Here is a 21,635-nt window from a genome sequence, read left to right as displayed (position 1 = left end):
GTGCAAAAGCGGGGATGTGAACATAAGACGAGAAGACCCTGTGGAACTTAAAAATCAACGACCACCGCGAATCCTCAATCAACCCCACTGGGGCCACTACCATCGCAGAGCCTGGTCGATATTTTTCGGTTGGGGCGACCTTGGAGGAGAACAAATCCTCCAAAAACAAGACCATACCTCTTTACCTAGAGCTACCCCTCAAAGTGCTAACAGTGACCAGACCCAATATAATTGATTAATGGACCAAGCTACCCCAGGGATAACAGCGCAATCCCCCTCAAGAGCCCATATCGACAGGGGGGTTTACGACCTCGATGTTGGATCAGGACATCCTAATGGTGCAGCCGCTATTAAGGGTTCGTTTGTTCAACGATTAACAGTCCTACGTGATCTGAGTTCAGACCGGAGCAATCCAGGTCGGTTTCTATCTATGACACACTCTCCCCAGTACGAAAGGACCGGGAAAGTGGGGCCAATACCACAAGCACGCCCCCCCCCTCTAAGCAGTGAAACCAACTAAACCGTGAAGAGGGCCTTCCCCCACCACTTTCAATCCTAGAAAAGGACCAGCTAGAGTGGCAGAGCCCGGCAAGTGCAGAAGGCTTAAGCCCTTTCCCCAGAGGTTCAAATCCTCTCCCTAGCTTCACCCATGATTCAAATAACAACACTAAGCTGCCTCGTTATATCCCTCCTATACATCATCCCAATCCTGATTGCCGTAGCCTTCCTAACCCTAGTAGAACGGAAAATCCTAAGCTACATACAATCCCGCAAAGGCCCTAACGTTGTCGGGCCTTTTGGCCTACTTCAACCATTTGCGGACGGACTGAAACTATTTACCAAAGAGCCCATCCGACCCTCTACCTCTTCCCCACTTCTATTCATTCTGATACCAATACTAGCCCTTGTCCTAGCCCTCACCACTTGAGCACCACTACCACTCCCATTTCCCCTAGCAGATCTAAACCTCGGAGTTCTCTTCCTAATAGCCATGTCAAGCCTAGCCGTCTACTAAGTCCTATGATCAGGCTGAGCCTCGAACTCAAAATACGCACTAATCGGAGCCCTACGGGCAGTAGCACAGACCATTTCATACGAAGTGACACTGGCCATAATCCTGCTATCAATAATCATACTAAGCGGAAGCTACACACTCAGCTCCTTTGCCATCGCACAGGAGCCTCTATACTTCATTTTCTCCTCATGACCCCTAGCAATAATATGATACGTATCCACCCTAGCAGAGACAAACCGAGCTCCTTTTGACCTCACAGAGGGTGAATCTGAGCTAGTCTCAGGGTTTAACGTTGAATACGCCGCAGGACCCTTCGCCTTATTCTTCCTAGCTGAATATGCGAACATTATGCTAATAAATACACTTACAGCCATCATATTCCTAAACCCAAGCGCCCTAGGGCCACCCACAGAACTATTCCCCGTCATCCTAGCCACAAAAGTCCTCCTACTATCTTCTGGTTTCTTATGGGTCCGAGCTTCATACCCACGATTCCGATATGACCAACTAATGCACCTACTATGAAAAAACTTCCTACCCCTCACACTAGCTCTGTGCCTCTGACACATCAGCATACCTATCTGCTATGCAGGCCTACCTCCTTACATAAGGAAATGTGCCTGAACTACAAAGGGTCACTATGATAAAGTGAACATAGAGGTATAACAGCCCTCTCATTTCCTGTTGACCTTAGAAAAGTAGGAATTGAACCCACACAAGAGAAATCAAAATTCTCCATACTTCCCTTATATTATTTTCTAGTAGAGTCAGCTAATCAAGCTATCGGGCCCATACCCCGAAAATGATGGTTTAACCCCCTCCTCTACTAATGAACCCTTACGCGACCCCAATCATAACCTTCAGCCTCATCTTGGGCACCACAATCACAATTTCCAGCAACCACTGAGTTCTGGCCTGGACAGGACTGGAGATCAACGCACTAGCCATCATTCCCCTAATTGCCAAATCCCACCACCCACGAGCAGTAGAAGCCGCAACGAAATACTTCCTAACCCAAGCAGCTGCTTCCGCCCTGGTCCTATTCTCTAGCATAACCAATGCCTGAGTCACCGGCCAATGAGACATCACACAAATAAACCACCCAACCTCCTGTCTACTACTGACAGCAGCAATCGCTATTAAACTGGGCCTAGTGCCATTTCACTTCTGATTCCCAGAAGTACTACAAGGATCGCCACTAATAACAGCCCTGCTACTCTCGACCCTCATAAAATTCCCCCCACTAACCCTGCTCCTACTAACATCCAAATCCCTCGACCCAGCTCTACTCACCGCCATGGCCCTAGCCTCAACAGCACTAGGAGGCTGAATAGGACTGAACCAAACACAAACACGCAAAATCCTAGCCTTCTCGTCCATCTCCCACTTAGGCTGAATCGCCATCATCCTAGTTTACAGCCCCAAATTGGCCTTACTTACCTTCTACCTATACACAATCATAACATCAGCCGTATTCCTAGCCCTTAACAAAATCAAAGCCCTTAACCTATCCATGATCACAACCTCATGAACAAAAACCCCAGTGCTAAACGCCACCCTAATACTAGTACTTTTATCCCTAGCAGGCCTCCCCCCATTAACAGGCTTTATACCAAAGTGACTTATCATCCAAGAACTAACTAAACAGGAAATAACACCAGCAGCCATGGCAATTGCCATGCTATCACTGCTCAGCCTCTTCTTCTACCTACGCCTCGCATACCACTCAACAATTACCCTTCCCCCCAACTCCTCTAACCACATAAAACAATGATACACTAGCAAAGCCCCAAGCACACCTACTGCGGTCCTTGCCTCACTATCAATCCTCTTACTTCCCCTGTCCCCAATAATACATGCCATTGTCTAGAAACTTAGGATAACACCCCAAACCGAAGGCCTTCAAAGCCTTAAATAAGAGTTAAACCCTCTTAGTTTCTGCACATTAAGACTTACAGAATATTAACCTGTATCTTCTGAATGCAAGTCAGACGCTTTAATTAAGCTAAAGCCTCCCTAGACAGATGGGCTTCGATCCCACAAAACTCTAGTTAACAGCTAAATGCCTAAACCAATTGGCTTCTGCCTACAAAGACCCTGACGCACCCTAGTGCGCATCGATGAGCTTGCAACTCAACATGAATTTCACTACAGAGCCGATAAGAAGAGGAATTAAACCTCTGTAAAAAGGACTACAGCCTAACGCTTCAACACTCAGCCATCTTACCCGTCACCTTCATCAACCGATGACTATTTTCCACTAACCATAAGGATATTGGCACCCTGTACCTCATCTTCGGGGCATGAGCAGGAATAGTCGGCACCGCACTCAGCCTATTAATCCGCGCAGAACTAGGACAACCAGGAACTCTCCTAGGCGACGACCAAATTTACAATGTAATCGTTACCGCTCACGCCTTTGTAATAAGCTTCTTTATAGTCATACCCATCATGATCGGAGGATTCGGCAACTGATTAGTCCCCCTCATAATCGGTGCCCCCGACATAGCATTCCCGCGAACAAACAACATAAGCTTTTGACTCCTCCCCCCATCATTCCTCCTCCTACTAGCCTCATCCACTGTAGAAGCTGGCGCCGGCACAGGCTGAACTGTCTACCCTCCCCTAGCAGGTAACCTTGCCCACGCCGGAGCTTCAGTAGACCTGGCTATCTTCTCACTCCACTTAGCCGGTATCTCCTCCATCCTTGGGGCCATCAACTTTATCACCACAGCCATCAACATAAAACCCCCCACACTCTCACAATACCAAACCCCACTATTTGTCTGATCCGTACTAATTACCGCCATCCTACTCCTTCTATCACTCCCCGTACTCGCCGCCGGTATTACAATATTACTAACTGATCGAAACCTAAACACCACATTCTTCGACCCCGCTGGAGGAGGAGACCCAATCCTGTACCAACACCTATTCTGATTCTTCGGACACCCAGAAGTCTATATTCTGATCCTACCGGGGTTCGGAATCATCTCACACGTAGTCACGTACTACTCAGGCAAAAAGGAGCCCTTCGGCTACATGGGAATAGTCTGAGCCATACTATCCATCGGCTTCCTAGGATTCATCGTCTGAGCTCACCACATGTTTACAGTAGGAATAGACGTTGATACCCAAGCCTACTTTACATCAGCCACTATAATCATTGCCATCCCTACCGGAATCAAAGTATTTAGCTGACTAGCCACCCTGCACGGAGGAACAATCAAATGAGACCCCCCCAATACTATGAGCTCTAGGATTTATCTTCCTATTTACCATCGGAGGATTAACAGGAATCGTTCTTGCAAACTCTTCCCTAGACATCGCCCTGCACGACACGTACTACGTAGTTGCCCACTTCCACTACGTCCTATCCATAGGCGCCGTCTTTGCCATTCTAGCAGGATTTACTCACTGATTCCCACTACTCACTGGGTTTACCCTACACCAAACATGAGCAAAAGCCCACTTCGGGGTAATATTTACAGGAGTAAACCTAACGTTCTTCCCCCAGCACTTCCTAGGCCTAGCAGGAATACCCCGACGATACTCGGACTATCCCGACGCCTACACACTATGAAACACCATTTCCTCCATCGGCTCCCTAATCTCAATAGTAGCCGTAATCATACTAATATTCATCATCTGAGAAGCCTTTTCGGCCAAACGAAAAGTCCTACAACCAGAACTAACTACCACAAACGTTGAATGAATCCACGGCTGCCCTCCCCCATACCATACTTTCGAGGAACCGGCCTTCGTCCAAGTACAAGAAAGGAAGGAATCGAACCCTCACATGCTGGTTTCAAGCCAACTGCATTAACCGCTCATGCTTCTTTCTTATGAGACGTTAGTAAACCAATTACATAGCCTTGTCAAGACTAAATCACAGGTAAAAATCCTGTACATCTCATGTGGCCAACCACTCCCAACTAGGATTCCAAGACGCCTCATCACCCATCATAGAAGAACTCGTTGAATTCCACGACCACGCCCTAATCGTTGCCCTAGCTATCTGCAGCCTAGTTCTCTACCTTTTAGCCCACATACTAACAGAAAAACTCTCGTCCAATGCTGTAGACGCCCAAGAAGTAGAGCTGATCTGGACAATCCTACCTGCTATCGTCCTGGTACTCCTCGCCCTCCCATCCCTACAAATCCTCTACATAATGGACGAAATCGACGAACCAGACCTCACCCTAAAAGCCATCGGCCACCAATGATACTGAAGCTACGAATACACAGACTTCAAAGACCTATCATTCGACTCCTACATAGTGCCCACCCCAGACTTACCCAACGGCCACTTCCGACTGCTAGAAGTTGACCACCGCGTAGTTATCCCAATAGAATCCCCCATCCGCGTGATCATTACTGCAGGAGACGTACTCCACTCCTGAGCAGTCCCAACGCTCGGAGTTAAAACAGACGCAATCCCAGGCCGACTAAACCAAACTTCATTCATTACCACCCGGCCTGGGATTTTTTACGGACAATGCTCAGAAATTTGCGGGGCTAATCACAGCTACATACCCATTGTAGTAGAATCAACCCCACTCCCACATTTCGAGGCCTGATCGTCCCTTCTATCATCATCCTAATCATTAAGAAGCTATGCAACAGCACTAGCCTTTTAAGCTAGCCAAAGAGGGACTTCCCCCTCCTTAATGATATGCCACAGCTTAACCCCGCACCATGATTTTCAATCATAATTATAACCTGATTAACCCTAGCACTCCTCATCCAACCAAAACTACTAGCCTTCACCACAACCAACCCCCCATCAAATAAGACCTCCCTCACTACCAAACCCACACCATGATCCTGACCATGAACCTAAGCTTCTTTGACCAATTTTCCAGCCCCAATCTATTCGGCATCCCCTTAATCCTACTATCCCTACTCTTCCCAGCCCTACTATTCCCGTCCCCAAACAACCGATGAATCAACAACCGCCTTTCTACTATCCAAACATGACTCCTTCACCTAATCACAAAACAACTAATAGTCCCACTCGACAAAAATGGCCACAAATGAGCCATAATATTTACATCCCTAATAATCATACTTCTTACAATCAACCTTCTAGGCCTCCTTCCATATACATTCACCCCAACCACCCAACTATCTATGAACATAGCCCTAGCCTTCCCACTATGGCTCGCCACACTACTAACAGGCCTACGAAACCAACCATCAGCCTCTTTAGCCCACCTATTACCCGAAGGTACCCCTACACCCCTAATCCCCACACTAATCCTGATCGAAACAACCAGCCTACTAATCCGCCCCCTAGCCCTCGGAGTCCGCCTTACAGCCAACCTTACAGCAGGACACTTACTCATCCAACTCATCTCTACAGCCTCCATTGCATTAATACCCACCCTTCCTGCAGTATCCATCCTAACAATAATCATCCTACTACTCCTAACCATCCTAGAAGTAGCAGTAGCCATAATCCAGGCCTACGTCTTCGTGCTCCTTCTAAGCCTATACTTACAAGAAAACATCTAATGGCACACCAAGCACACTCATACCACATAGTTGACCCAAGCCCTTGACCAATCTTCGGGGCAGCCGCCGCCCTACTCACAACCTCAGGATTAATCATGTGATTCCACTACAACTCATCCATACTACTAACCCTAGGCCTCATCTCAATACTCCTAGTAATACTCCAATGATGACGAGACATTGTACGAGAAAGCACCTTCCAAGGCCATCACACTCCCACAGTCCAAAAAGGCCTACGATACGGCATAATCCTTTTCATCACATCCGAAGCATTCTTCTTCTTAGGGTTCTTCTGAGCGTTCTTCCACTCGAGCCTGGCCCCAACCCCAGAACTAGGAGGCCAATGACCCCCAACAGGAATTAAACCACTCAACCCGATAGAAGTCCCCCTACTAAACACAGCCATCCTACTAGCCTCAGGCGTTACCGTAACGTGAGCCCATCACAGCATCACAGAAGGAAACCGAAAACACGCCATCCACGCCCTAACCCTAACGATCCTCCTGGGATTCTACTTCACAGCCCTACAAGCAATAGAATACCACGAAGCCCCATTCTCAATCGCCGATAGCGTCTACGGATCTACCTTCTTCGTTGCCACTGGATTCCACGGACTCCACGTAATCATCGGATCCTCCTTCCTGACCGTCTGCCTCTTCCGACTGATCAAGTTCCACTTTACATCAGACCACCACTTCGGATTCGAGGCAGCAGCCTGATACTGACACTTCGTAGACGTCATCTGACTATTCCTCTACATAACCATCTACTGATGAGGATCTTGCTCTTCTAGTATATTAATTACAATTGACTTCCAATCTCTAGAATCTGGTATAAACCCAGAGGAGAGCAATGAACGCACTCATGTTCATATTCGCCCTATCATCAATCCTAAGCGCCGCCCTAACCGCATTAAACTTCTGACTCGCCCAAATAAACCCCGACTCAGAGAAACTCTCACCGTACGAATGTGGATTCGACCCACTTGGATCTGCTCGATTACCAGTCTCAGTCCGATTCTTCCTCAGTAGCCATCCTGTTCGTCCTATTCGACCTAGAAATCGCCCTCCTACTCCCCCTGCCATGAGCCGTCCAACTCCAATCCCCCCTAATGACCCTCACCTGAACTGTAGTGATCCTCCTTCTCCTAACACTCGGACTGGCCTACGAGTGAATTCAAGGGGGCCTAGAATGAGCAGAATAACAGAAAGTTAGTCTAACCAAAAAGATAGCTGGTTTCGACCCAGCAGATTACAGCCAACCCTGTAACTTTCTTATGTCGCCCCTACATTTAAGCTTCTACTCAGCCTTCATTTTCAGCGGACTAGGACTAGCCTTCCACCGAACCCACCTAGTATCCGCCCTACTATGCCTTGAAAGCATAATATTATCGATATTCGTAGGCCTATCAATATGATCCATCGAAAACCAAGTCTCCTCATTCACCATGGTACCAATTCTCATGCTAACCTTCTCAGCGTGTGAGGCGGGCACAGGCCTGGCCATCCTAGTAGCCTCCACCCGCACACATGGCTCCGACCATCTACACAACCTAAACCTCCTGCAATGCTAAAAATCATCCTACCCACAATCATACTTCTTCCAACAGCCCTGCTGTCTCCACCAAAATTTCTATGGACTAACACCACCTTATACAGCCTCCTAATCGCTGCCCTAAGCCTACAGTGATTAATCCCAACCTACTACCCCTACAAATTTTTATCCAACTGAACAGGAATTGACCAAATCTCATCCCCCCTCCTAGTACTATCCTGCTGACTACTCCCACTCATAATCATAGCAAGCCAAAACCACCTGCAACAAGAACCCCTACAACGCAAACGAATCTTTATCTCAACCTTAGTCGCAGTCCAGCCATTCATCCTACTAGCCTTTTCCACCACAGAACTAGCACTATTTTACATCTCATTTGAAGCAACCCTCATTCCCACCCTAATCTTAATCACCCGATGGGGGAACCAACCAGAACGCCTAAGCGCTGGCATCTACCTGCTATTCTACACGCCAGTAAGCTCTCTACCCCTGCTAATCACAATCATACACCTATACGTGAAAATTGGCACCCTGCACCTGCCAACCCTACAACTAACCCACCCAACCCTATCCACCTCATGGACAGGAATACTATCAGGTCTAGCACTGCTCATAGCATTCATAGTAAAAGCCCCACTATACGGCCTACACCTCTGACTGCCAAAAGCCCACGTAGAAGCACCCATCGCAGGCTCAATACTCCTCGCCGCCCTACTACTAAAGCTAGGAGGATACGGAATTATACGAGTCACTCTATTTATGGGCCCACTGTCCAACCTCCTGCACTACCCCTTCCTAACCCTGGCCCTATGAGGCGCCCTAATGACTAGCTCAATCTGCCTACGACAGACAGACCTAAAATCACTAATCGCTTATTCATCCGTTAGCCACATAGGCCTAGTTATCGCCGCAGGAATAATCCAAACCCACTGATCATTCTCAGGGGCAATGATCCTAATAATTTCCCATGGACTAACTTCCTCCATACTATTCTGCCTAGCCAACACAAACTATGAACGTACGCACAGCCGAATTCTACTACTCACACGAGGCCTACAACCTCTCCTACCACTCATAGCTACCTGATGATTGCTGGCCAATCTAACAAACATAGCCTTACCCCCAACAACAAACCTCATAGCAGAGCTAACCATTATAATCACCTTATTCAACTGATCTGCCTTCACGATCATCCTAACAGGAATCGCAACCCTACTAACCGCCTCCTACACCTTATTCATACTACTAATGACCCAACGAGGCTCAATCCCCTCCCACATCACATCTATGCAAAACTCAACCACGCGAGAACACCTGCTCATAACACTCCACATTATCCCAATATTCCTCCTAATCCTCAAACCCGAACTGATCTCCGGAATCCCCTCATGCAAGTATAGTTTAAACCAAACATTAGACTGTGATTCTAAGAATAGAAGTTCAAACCTTCTTACCTGCCGAGGGGAGGGTTTAACCAACAAGAGCTGCTAACTCTTACATCTGAGCCTAAAACCTCAGCCCCCTTACTTTTAAAGGATAACAGCAATCCACTGGTCTTAGGAACCACCCATCTTGGTGCAAATCCAAGTAAAAGTAGTGAACCCCACACTACTAATCAACTCCCTCACACTACTCACGCTGACAATCCTCCTAACCCCAATCATCCTGCCATTTCTATTTAAAAACTTTAAAAACACCCCACAAGCCACCACCCGCGCTGTTAAAACCGCATTCCTAATTAGCCTAGCCCCTACAACCGCATTCATCTACTCGGGAGTAGAATCTGTCACCTGCCACTGGGAGTGAAAATTCATTATAAACTTTAAAATCCCCCTGAGCCTAAAAATAGACCAATACTCAATAACATTTCTTCCAATCGCCCTATTTGTAACATGATCAATCCTACAATTCGCCATATGATACATGGCCTCAGAGCCATACGTAACAAAATTTTTCACCTACCTACTGACATTCCTAGTCGCCATACTCCTCCTAACAACCGCAAACAACATATTCCTCCTATTCGTAGGCTGGGAAGGAGTACGAATCATGTCCTTCCTTCTCATCGGCTGATGACAAGGCCGAGCAGATGCCAACACCGCCGCCCTACGAGCCGTAATCTACAACCGAATCGGAGACATCGGACTGATCCTGAGCATAGCATGACTAGCTTCAACATTCAACACCTGAGAGATCCAACAAGCCGTACACCCCCACCAAACCCCAATCCTCCCCCTCATAGGATTAATCCTCGCAGCCGCAGGAAAATCCGCCCAATTTGGACTCCACCCATGACTGCCCGCAGCAATAGAAGGCCCCACCCCAGTATCAGCCCTACTGCACTCCAGTACCATAGTAGTAGCCGGAATCTTCCTGCTCATCCGCATGCACCCCCTGCTAGCCACCAACCAGACAGCCCTAACTGCCTGCCTATGCCTAGGTGCTCTATCAACCCTATTCGCTGCCACATGCACCCTAACCCAAAATGACATCAAAAAAATCATTGCTTTCTCAACATCCAGCCAACTAGGACTAATAATAGTCACTATCGGACTAAACCTCCCACAACTAGCCTTCCTACACATCTCAACCCATGCCTTCTTTAAAGCCATACTATTCCTATGCTCAGGGTCTATCATCCACAACCTAAACGGAGAACAAGATATCCGAAAGATAGGAGGCCTACAGAAAATACTCCCAGTCACTACTTCCTGCCTAACCATCGGAAACCTGGCGCTGATAGGAACCCCATTCCTAGCCGGATTCTACTCAAAAGACCTCATCATCGAAAGCTTAAACACATCATACCTAAATACTTGAGCCCTACTCCTAACCCTTATAGCCACAGCATTCACCGCAACCTACAGCATCCGCATAACCATCCTAGTCCAAGCTGGACAAACCCGAATCCCCCCAATAGTATCAATAAACGAAAACAACCCACTAATCACCGCCCCCCTAACCCGACTCGCCCTAGGCAGCATTACAGCAGGAATAATCATTACCTCTTTCATCACACCAACCAAAACCCCCCCAATAACCATACCCCTTATCACCAAAACCGCTGCCATCCTCATAACAATCCTAGGAATCATCCTAGCCCTAGAACTATCGAACATAACACACACCCTCACTCACCCCAAACCAAACCCCCTCATAAACTTCTCCTCTGCATTAGGGTACTTCAACCCCCTAGTACACCGATTCTTCTCCAAAAACCTACTAGAAAAGGGACAAAACATTGCCCTACACTTGATCGACCTCTCCTGACTCAAAAAAATAGGGCCAGAGGGCCTTGCTGAACTACAAGTAGCCGCAAGCAAAGCCGCAACCTCAATACACACAGGGCTAATTAAGGCCTACCTAGGATCCTTCGCCCTCTCCATCCTGGTAATAATCCTAATAACACACAGACTCACTAATGGCCCCTAACATCCGCAAATCCCATCCCCTACTAAAAATAATCAACAACTCCCTAATCGACCTACCCGCCCCCTCCAACATCTCTGCCTGATGAAACTTCGGCTCCCTTCTAGCCATCTGCTTAGCCACACAAATCCTAACAGGCCTGCTACTAGCCATACACTACACCGCAGACACTTCACTCGCCTTCTCCTCAGTAGCTCACACATGCCGAGACGTCCAGTACGGATGGCTCATCCGCAACCTCCACGCCAACGGTGCTTCGCTCTTCTTTATCTGCATCTACTTACACATCGGACGAGGCCTCTACTACGGCTCCTACCTATACAAAGAAACCTGAAACACAGGAGTAATCCTCCTACTCACCCTAATAGCAACTGCCTTCGTAGGGTATGTCCTACCATGAGGACAAATGTCATTCTGAGGGGCCACCGTAATCACCAACCTATTCTCAGCCATCCCGTACATTGGGCAAACTCTAGTAGAATGAGCCTGAGGAGGATTCTCAGTAGACAATCCAACCTTAACCCGATTCTTCGCCATCCACTTCCTACTGCCCTTCCTAATTGCAGGAATCACCCTAGTCCACCTAACCTTCCTACACGAATCAGGCTCAAATAACCCACTAGGAATCGTATCAGACTGCGACAAAATCCCATTCCACCCATACTTCTCCATTAAAGACAGCTTAGGGCTTACCCTAATAATCACCCCTCTAATAGCACTAGCCCTATTTTCACCGAACCTCCTGGTTCTTGGAATCCTAGTTGGGAGTGGTTGGCCACATGAGATGTACAGGATTTTTACCTGTGATTTAGTCTTGACAAGGCTATGTAATTGGTTTACTAACGTCTCATAAGAAAGAAGCATGAGCGGTTAATGCAGTTGGCTTGAAACCCATCCCCAGTGGTGCAAGTGCACTCTCTGAACTCACTGAAGTGCATCCCCAGTGGTGCCAGTGCACTCTCTGCACTCACTGCACTGCATCCCCAGTGGTGCCAGTGCAATCTCTGGACTCACTGCAGAGCATCCCCAGTGGTGCCAGTGCACTCTGTGGACTCACTGTAGTGCATCCCCAGTGGTGCCAGTGCACTCTCTGGACTCACTGCACTGCATCCCCAGTGGTGCCAGTGCAATCTCTGGACTCACTGCAGTGCATCCCCAGTGGTGCCAGTGCACTCTCTGGACTCACTGCACTGCAGCCCCAGTGGTGCCAGTACACTCACTGGACTCACTGCAGTGCATCCCCACTGGTGCCAGTGCACTCTCTGGACTCACTGCAGTGCATCCCCAGTGGTGCCAGTGCACTCTCTGGACTCACTGCACTGCATCCCCATTGGTGCCATTGCACACTCTGCACTCACTGCACTGCATCCCCAGTGGTGCTAGTGCACTCTCTGGACTCACTGCACTGCATCCCCACTGGTGCCAGTGCACTCTCTGGACTCACTGAAGTGCATTCCCAGTGCTGCCAGTGCACTCTCTGGACTCACTTCAGTGCATCCCCAGTGGTGCCAGTACACTCTCTGGACTCACTGCAGTGCATCCCCAGTGGTGCCAGTGCACTCTCTGGACTCACTGCAGTGCATCCCCAGTGGAGCCAGTGCACTCTCTGGACTCACTGCAGTGCATCCGCAGTGGTGCCATTGCACTCTCTGGACACACTGCACTGCATCCCCTCTGGTGCCAGTGCACTCTCTGGACTCACTGCACTGCATCCCCAGTGCTGCCAGTGCACTCTCTTGAGTCACTGCACTGCATCCCCTGTGGTGCAAGAGCACTCTCTGGATTCACAGCAGTGCATCCCCAGTGGTGCCAGTGCACTCTCTGGACTCACTGCACTGCATCCCCAGTGGTGCCAGTGCACTCTCTGGACTCACTGCACTGCATCCCCAGTGGTGCTAGTGCACTGTGTGGACTCACTGTACTGCATCCCCAGTGGTGCCAGTGCAATCTCTGGACTCACTGCACTGCATCCCCAGTGGTGCCAGTGCACTCTCTGGACTCACTGCACTGCATCCCCAGTGGTGCCAGTGCACTCTCTGGACTCACTGCACTGCATCCCCAGTAGTGACAGTGCACTCTCTGGACTCACTGCAGTGCATCCCCAGTGGTGCCAGTGCACTCTCTGGACTCACTGCACTGCATCCCCAGTAGTGCCAGTGCAGTCTCTGGACTCACTGCACTGCATCCCCAGTGGTGCCAGTGCAGTCTCTGGAGTAACTGCAGTGCATCCCCACTGGTGCCAAAGCACTCTCTGGACTCACTGCAGTGCATCCCCAGTGGTGCCACTGCACTCTCTGGACTCACTGCAGTGCATCCCCAGTGGTGCCAGTGCACTCACTGGACTCACTGCACTGCATCCCCAGTGGTGCCAGTGCACTCTCTGGACTCACTAAACTGCATCCCCAGTGTTGCCAGTGCACTCTCTGGACTCACTGCACTGCTTCCCCAGTGGTGCCAGTGCACTCACTGGACTCACTGCAGTGCATCCCCACTGGTGCCAGTGCACTCTCTGGGCTCACTGCAGTGCATCCCCAGTGGTGCCAGTGCACTCTCTGGACTCACTGAAGAGCATTCTCAGTGGTGCCAGTGCACTCTCTGGACTCACTTCAGTGCATCCCCAGTGGTGCCAGTACACTCTCTGGACTCACTGCAGTGCATCCCCAGTGGTGCCAGTGCACTCTCTGGACTCACTGCAATGCATCCCCAGTGGTGCCACTGCACTCTCTGGACTCACTGCAGTGCATCCCCAGTGGTGCCAGTGCACTCTCTGGACTCACTGCAGTGAATCCCCAGTGGTGCCAGTACACTCTGTGGACTCACTGCACTGCATCCCCAGTGGTGCCAGTGCACTATCTGGACTCACTAAACTGCATCACCAGTGGTGCCACTGCACTCTCTGGACTCACTGCACTGCTTCCCCAGTGGTGCCAGTGCACTCACTGGACTGACTGCAGTGCATCCCCACTGGTGCCAGTGCACTCTCTGGGCTCACTGCAGTGCATCCCCAGTGGTGCCAGTGCACTCTCTGGACTCACTGCACTGCATCCCCAGTGGTGCTTGTGCGCTCTCTGGAGTCACAGCACTGCATTCTCAGTGGTGCCAGTGCCCTCTCTGGACTCACTGCCCTGCATCCGCAGTGGTGCCATTGCACTCTCTGGACACACTGCACTGCATATCCAGTGGTGCCAGTGCACTCTCTGGACTCACTGCACTGCATCCCCAGTGCTGCCAGTGCACTCTCTTGAGTCACTGCACTGCATCCCCTGTGGTGCAAGACCACTCTCTGGACTCACAGCAGTGCATCACCAGTGGTGCCAGTGCACTCTCTGGACTCACTGCACTGCATCCCCAGTGGTGCCAGTGCACTCTGTGGACTCACTGCACTGCATCCCCAGTGGTGCTAGTGCACTGTGTGGACTCACTGTACTGCATCCCCAGTGGTGCCAGTGCAATCTCTGGACTCACTGCAGTGCATCCCCAGTGGTGCCAGTGCACTCTCAGGACTCACTGCACTGCATCCCCAGTGGTGCCAGTGCACTCTCTGGACTCACTGCACTGCATCCCCAGTAGTGACAGTGCACTCTCTGGACTCACTGCAGTGCATCCCCAGTGGTGCCAGTGCACTCTCTGGACTCACTGCACTGCACCCCCAGTAGTGCCAGTGCACTCTCTGGACTCACTGCACTGCATCCCCAGTGGTGCCAGTGCACTCACTGGATTCACTGCACTGCATCCCCAGTGGTGCCAGTGCACTCTCTGGACTCACTGCACTGCATCCCCAGTGGTGCCAGTGCACTCTCTGGACTCACTGTACTGCATCCCCAGTGGTGCCAGTGCACTCTCTGGACTCACTGCACTGCATCCCCAGTGGTGCCAGTGCACTCTCTGGACTCACTGCAGTGCATCCCCACTGGTGCCAGTGCACTCTCTGGACTCACTGCACTGCATCCCCAGTGGTGCCAGTGCACTCTCTGGAGTAACTGCAGTGCATCCCCACTGGTGCCAGTGCACTCTCTGGACTCACTGTACTGCATCCCCAGTGGTGACAGTGCACTCTCTGGACTCACTTCAGTGCATCCCCAGTGGTGCCAGTACACTCTCTGGACTCACTGCAGTGCATCCCCAGTGGTGCCAGTGCACTCTCTGGACTCACTGCAGTGCATCCCCAGTGGTGCCAGTGCACTCTCTTGACTCATTGAAGTGCATTCTCAGTGGTGCCAGTGCACTCTCTGGACTCACTGCAGTGCATCCCCAGTGGTGCCAGTACACTCACTGGACTCACTGCACTGCATCCCCAGTGGTGCCAGTGCACTCTCTGGACTCACTAAACTGCATCCCCAGTGGTGCCACTGCACTCTCTGGACTCACTGCACTGCTTCCCCAGTGGTGCCAGTGCACTCACTGGACTCACTGCACTGCATCCCCAGTGGTGCCAGTGCACTCTCTGAACTCACTGCACTGCATCCCGAGTGGTGCCAGTGCAATCTCTCGACTCACTGCACTGCATCCCCAGTGGTGCCAGTGCACTCTCTGGACTCACTGAACTGCATCCCCAGTGGTGCCAGTGCACTCTCTGGACTCACTGCACTGCATCCCCAGTGCTGCCAGTGCACTCTCTGGACTCACTGCACTGCATCCCCAGTGGTGCTAGTGCACTCTCTGGACTCACTGCACTGCATCCCCAGTGGTGCCAGTGCACTCTCTGGACTCACTGAAGTGCATTCTCAGTGGTGCCAGTGCGCTCTCTGGACTCACTTCAGTGCATCCCCAGTGGTGCCAGTACACTCTCTGGACTCACTGCAGTGCATCCCCAGTGGTGCCAGTGCACTCTCTGGACTCACTGCAGTGCATCCCCAGTGGAGCCAGTGCACTCTCTGGACTCACTGCCCTGCATCCGCAGTGGTGCCATTGCACTCTCTGGACACACTGCACTGCATATCCAGTGGTGCCAGTGCACTCTCTGGACTCACTGCACTGCATCCCCAGTGCTGCCAGTGCACTCTCTTGAGTCACTGCACTGCATCCCCTGTGGTGCCAGACCACTCTCTGGACTCACAGCAGTGCATCACCAGTGGTGCCAGTGCACTCTCTGGACTCACTGCACTGCATCCCCAGTGGTGCCAGTGCACTCTCTGGACTCACTGCACTGCATCCCCAGTGGAGCTAGTGCACTGTGTGGACTCACTGTACTGCATCCCCAGTGGTGCCAGTGCAATCTCTGGACTCACTGCAGTGCATCCCCAGTGGTGCCAGTGCACTCTCAGGACTCACTGCACTGCATCCCCAGTGGTGCCAGTGCACTCTCTGGACTCACTGCACTGCATCCCCAGTAGTGACAGTGCACTCTCTGGACTCACTGCAGTGCATCCCCAGTGGTGCTAGTGCACTGTGTGGACTCACTGTACTGCATCACCAGTGGTGCCAGTACAATCTCTGGACTCACTGCAGTGCATCCCCAGTGGTGCCAGTGCACTCTCTGGACTCACTGCAGTGCATCCCCAGTGGTGCCAGTGCACTCTCTTGACTCATTGAAGTGCATTCTCAGTGGTGCCAGTGCACTCTCTGGACTCACTGCAGTGCATCCCCAGTGGTGCCAGTACACTCACTGGACTCACTGCACTGCATCCCCAGTGGTGCCAGTGCACTCTCTGGACTCACTAAACTGCATCCCCAGTGGTGCCACTGCACTCTCTGGACTCACTGCACTGCTTCCCCAGTGGTGCCAGTGCACTCACTGGACTCACTGCACTGCATCCCCAGTGGTGCCAGTGCACTCTCTGGGCTCACTGCAGTGCATCCCGAGTGGTGCCAGTGCAATCTCTCGACTCACTGCACTGCATCCCCAGTGGTGCCAGTGCACTCTCTGGACTCACTGAACTGCATCCCCAGTGGTGCCAGTGCACTCTCTGGACTCACTGCACTGCATCCCCAGTGCTGCCAGTGCACTCTCTGGACTCACTGCACTGCATCCCCAGTGGTGACACTGCACTCTCTGGACTCACTGCACTGCATCCCCAGTGGTGCCAGTGCACTCTCTGGACTCACTGAAGTGCATTCTCAGTGGTGCCAGTGCGCTCTCTGGACTCACTTCAGTGCATCCCCAGTGGTGCCAGTACACTCTCTGGACTCACTGCAGTGCATCCCCAGTGGTGCCAGTGCACTCTCTGGACTCACTGCAGTGCATCCCCAGTGGAGCCAGTGCACTCTCTGGACTCACTGCACTGCATCCCCAGTGCTGCCAGTGCACTCTCTTGAGTCACTGCACTGCATCCCCTGTGGTGCAAGAGCACTCTCTGGATTCACAGCAGTGCATCACCAGTGGTGCCAGTGCACTCTCTGGACTCACTGCACTGCATCCCCAGTGGTGCCAGTGCACTCTCTGGACTCACTGCACTGCATCCCCAGTGGTGCTAGTGCACTGTGTGGACTCACTGTACTGCATCACCAGTGGTGCCAGTGCAATCTCTGGACTCACTGCAGTGCATCCCCAGTGGTGCCAGTGCACTCTCTGGACTCACTGCACTGCATCCCCAGTGGTGCCAGTGCACTCTCTGGACTCACTGCACTGCATCCCCAGTAGTGACAGTGCACTCTCTGGACTCACTGCAGTGCATCCCCAGTGGTGCCAGTGCACTCTCTGGACTCACTGCACTGCATCCCCAGTAGTGCCAGTGCACTCTCTGGACTCACTGCACTGCATCCCCAGTGGTGCCAGTGCAGTCTCTGGAGTAACTGCAGTGCATCCCCACTGGTGCCAAAGCACTCTCTGGACTCACTGCAGTGCATCCCCAGTGGTGCCACTGCACTCTCTGGACTCACTGCAGTGCATCCCCAGTGGTGCCAGTGCACTCACTGGACTCACTGCCCTGCATCCCCAGTGGTGCCAGTGCACTCTCTGGACTCACTAAACTGCATCCCCAGTGGTGCCACTGCACTCTCTGGACTCACTGCACTGCTTCCCCAGTGGTGCCAGTGCACTCACTGGACTCAAGCAGTGCATCCCCACTGGTGCCAGTGCACTCTCTGGGCTCACTGCAGTGCATCCCCAGTGGTGCCAGTGCACTCTCTGGACTCACTGAAGTGCATTCTCAGTGGTGCCAGTGCACTCTCTGGACTCACTTCAGTGCATCCCCAGTGGTGCCAGTACACTCTCTGGACTCACTGCAGTGCATCCCCAGTGGTGCCAGTGCACTCTCTGGACTCACTGCAGTGCATCCCCAGTGGAGCCAGTGCACTCTCTGGACTCACTGCAGTGCATCCGCAGTGGTGCCATTGCACTCTCTGGACTCACTGCACTGCATCCCCAGTGGTGCCAGTGCACTCTCTGGACTCACTGCACTGCATCCCCAGTGGTGCCAGCGCACTCTCTGGACTCACTGCACTGCATCCCCAGTGGTGCCAGTGCACTCTCTGGACTCACTGCAGTGCATCCCCAGTGGTGCCACTGCACTCTCTGGACTCACTGCAGTGCATCCCCAGTGGTGCCAGTGCACTCTCTGGACTCACTGCAGTGAATCCCCAGTGGTGCCAGTACACTCAGTGGACTCACTGCACTGCATCCCCAGTGGTGCCAGTGCACTATCTGGACTCACTAAACTGCATCACCAGTGGTGCCACTGCACTCTCTGGACTCACTGCACTGCTTCCCCAGTGGTGCCAGTGCACTCACTGGACTGACTGCAGTGCATCCCCACTGGTGCCAGTGCACTCTCTGGGCTCACTGCAGTGCATCCCCAGTGGTGCCAGTGCACTCTCTGGACTCACTGCACTGCATCCCCAGTGGTGCTTGTGCGCTCTCTGGAGTCACAGCACTGCATTCTCAGTGGTGCCAGTGCCCTCTCTGGACTCACTGCACTGCATCCCCAGTGGTGCCAGGGCACTCTCTGGACTCACTGAACTGCATCCCCAGTGGTGCCAGTGCACTCTCTGGACTCACTGCACTGCATCCCCAGTGCTGCCAGTGCACTCTCTGGACTCACTGCACTGCATCCCCAGTGGTGCTAGTGCACTCTCTGGACTCACTGCACTGCATCCCCTGTGGTGCCAGTGCACTCTCTGGACTCACTGAAGTGCATTCTCAGTGGTGCCAGTGCGCTCTCTGGACTCACTTCAGTGCATCCCCAGTGGTGCCAGTACACTCTCTGGACTCACTGCAGTGCATCCCCAGTGGTGCCAGTGCACTCTCTGGACTCACTGCAGTGCATCCCCAGTGGAGCCAGTGCACTCTCTGGACTCACTGCCCTGCATCCGCAGTGGTGCCATTGCACTCTCTGGACACACTGCACTGCATATCCAGTGGTGCCAGTGCACTCTCTGGACTCACTGCACTGCATCCCCAGTGCTGCCAGTGCACTCTCTTGAGTCACTGCACTGCATCCCCTGTGGTGCAAGACCACTCTCTGGACTCACAGCAGTGCATCACCAGTGGTGCCAGTGCACTCTCTGGACTCACTGCACTGCATCCCCAGTGGTGCCAGTGCACTCTCTGGACTCACTGCACTGCATCCCCAGTGGTGCTAGTGCACTGTGTGGACTCACTGTACTGCATCCCCAGTGGTGCCAGTGCAATCTCTGGACTCACTGCAGTGCATCCCCAGTGGTGCCAGTGCACTCTCAGGACTCACTGCACTGCATCCCCAGTGGTGCCAGTGCACTCTCTGGACTCACTGCACTGCATCCCCAGTAGTGACAGTGCACTCTCTGGACTCACTGCAGTGCATCCCCAGTGGTGCCAGTGCACTCTCTGGACTCACTGCACTGCATCCCCAGTAGTGCCAGTGCACTCTCTGGACTCACTGCACTGCATCCCCAGTGGTGCCAGTGCACTCACTGGATTCACTGCACTGCATCCCCAGTGGTGCCAGTGCACTCTCTGGACTCACTGCACTGCATCCCCAGTGGTGCCAGTGCACTCTCTGGACTCACTGTACTGCATCCCCAGTGGTGACAGTGCACTCTCTGGACTCACTGCAGTGCATCCCCAGTGGTGACAGTGCACTCTCTGGACTCACTGCAGTGCATCCCCACTGTGCCAGTGCACTCTCTGGACTCACTGCACTGCATCCCCAGTGGTGCCAGTGCACTCTCTGGAGTAACTGCACTGCATCCCCAGTGGTGCCAGTGCACTCTCTGGACTCACTGCAGTGCATCCCCAGTGGTGACAGTGCACTCTCTGGACTCACTTCAGTGCATCCCCAGTGGTGCCAGTACACTCTCTGGACTCACTGCAGTGCATCCCCAGTGGTGCCACTGCACTCTCTGGACTCACTGCAGTGCATCCCCAGTGGTGCCAGTGCACTCTCTGGACTCATTGAAGTGCATTCTCAGTGGTGCCAGTGCACTCTCTGGACTCACTGCACTGCATCCCCAGTGGTGCCAGTACACTCACTGGACTCACTGCACTGCATCCCCAGTGGTGCCAGTGCACTCATTGGACTCACTAAACTGCATCCCCAGTGGTGCCACTGCACTCTCTGGACTCACTGCACTGCTTCCCCAGTGGTGCCAGTGCACTCACTGGACTCACTGCACTGCATCCCCAGTGGTGCCAGTGCACTCTCTGGGCTCACTGCAGTGCATCCCCAGTGGTGCCAGTGCAATCTCTCGACTCACTGCACTGCATCCCCAGTGGTGCCAGTGCACTCTCTGGACTCACTGAACTGCATCCCCAGTGGTGCCAGTGCACTCTCTGGACTCACTGCACTGCATCCCCAGTGCTGCCAGTGCACTCTCTGGACTCACTGCACTGCATCCCCAGTGGTGCTAGTGCACTCTCTGGACTCACTGCACTGCATCCCCAGTGGTGCCAGTGCACTCTCTGGACTCACTGAAGTGCATTCTCAGTGGTGCCAGTGCGCTCTCTGGACTCACAGCAGTGCATCCCCAGTGGTGCCAGTACACTCATTGGACTCACTGCACTGCATCCCCAGTGGTGCCAGTGCACTCTCTGGACTCACTGCACTGCATCCCCAGTGGAGCCAGTGCACTCTCTGGACTCACTGCCCTGCATCCGCAGTGGTGCCATTGCACTCTCTGGACACACTGCACTGCATATCCAGTGGTGCCAGTGCACTCTCTGGACTCACTGCACTGCATCCCCAGTGGTGCTAGTGCACTGTGT

General features: G+C 52.3%; 2 long non-coding RNA genes across 6 annotated transcripts in view; one reads left to right on the top strand and one right to left on the bottom strand.

Annotated features, from left to right (window-relative positions):
• Positions 1-21,635, top strand: part of LOC308187508 — a 233,129-nt gene that overhangs the window by 66,578 nt on the left and 144,916 nt on the right. The window lies entirely within an intron of this gene.
• The window catches only part of LOC308187505, a 207,379-nt gene that overhangs the window by 45,032 nt on the left and 140,712 nt on the right, over positions 1-21,635 (bottom strand). For 2 of the 5 annotated variants that reach the window (XR_013944739.1, XR_013944741.1), the window contains exon 2: positions 8,864-12,254. This is a non-coding gene — a long non-coding RNA (uncharacterized lncRNA). Of the gene's footprint in view, positions 1-3,544; positions 12,255-21,635 lie in introns of all 5 variants that reach the window. The other 3 variants (XR_013944742.1, XR_013944743.1, XR_013944740.1) reach the window with 2 other exon arrangements.

This window comes from Anser brachyrhynchus (genome assembly GCF_964034855.1).
Source record: "Anser brachyrhynchus genome assembly, chromosome: 1".
Classification (NCBI taxonomy): Eukaryota; Metazoa; Chordata; class Aves; order Anseriformes; family Anatidae; genus Anser; species Anser brachyrhynchus.
The sequence above is the reverse complement of the archived record's forward strand: the minus strand, read 5'-3'. Positions and strand labels throughout refer to the sequence as shown.